The sequence below is a fragment of the Egretta garzetta genome, unplaced genomic scaffold (assembly GCF_000687185.1).
Source record: "Egretta garzetta isolate BGI_Z169 unplaced genomic scaffold, ASM68718v1 scaffold372, whole genome shotgun sequence".
In the NCBI taxonomy this organism is placed as follows: Eukaryota; Metazoa; Chordata; class Aves; order Pelecaniformes; family Ardeidae; genus Egretta; species Egretta garzetta.
The window spans coordinates 320932-321566 of record NW_009258889.1 but is presented as its reverse complement, the minus strand read 5'-3'; positions in this window follow the sequence as shown (position 1 = coordinate 321566).

Sequence of the window (635 nt, the reverse complement as noted above, 5' to 3'; positions counted from 1 at the left end):
ATCCTGTTCTATCCCCATCCCATCCTATCATGTCCCCATGCCATCCCATTCCATCCTGTCCAACCTCAATCCAATGCTGTCCCCATCCCATCCTGTCCCATCCTATCCTGACCTGTCTTGTCTCCATCCCATCCTATCATGTCCCCATGCTATCCCATTCCACCCTGTCCAACCTCAATCCAATCCTGTCCCCATCCCATCCTATCCTACACCATCCCGTCCTGCCCTATCCCCGTCCAATCCCATCCTATCCTATCCCGACCTGTTGTGTCCCCATTCCATCCTGTTCCATCTTGTCTGACCTTATCCGCTCCTGTCCCATCTCATCCTGTCCTGTCCCCATCCTATCCTGCCCTATCCCCATCCCATCCTATCCCATGCCTATGCTATCCTATTCCATCCTGCCCTCTACTATCCCTGTACCATCTTATCCCATCCCATCCCATCCCATCCTGTCCCATCCAACCTCATCCCATTCCATTCCATCCTGCCCTGTCCCCATCCCATCCCATCCCATCCCATCCCATCCCATCCCTTCCCGTCCCAATCCATCCCATCCCACCCCACTCCATCCCATCCCCTGGGGGTTCTCAAGGAGTGGGGGCTGCCAGGGGGCTCAGGGATTTGGGGGTGAC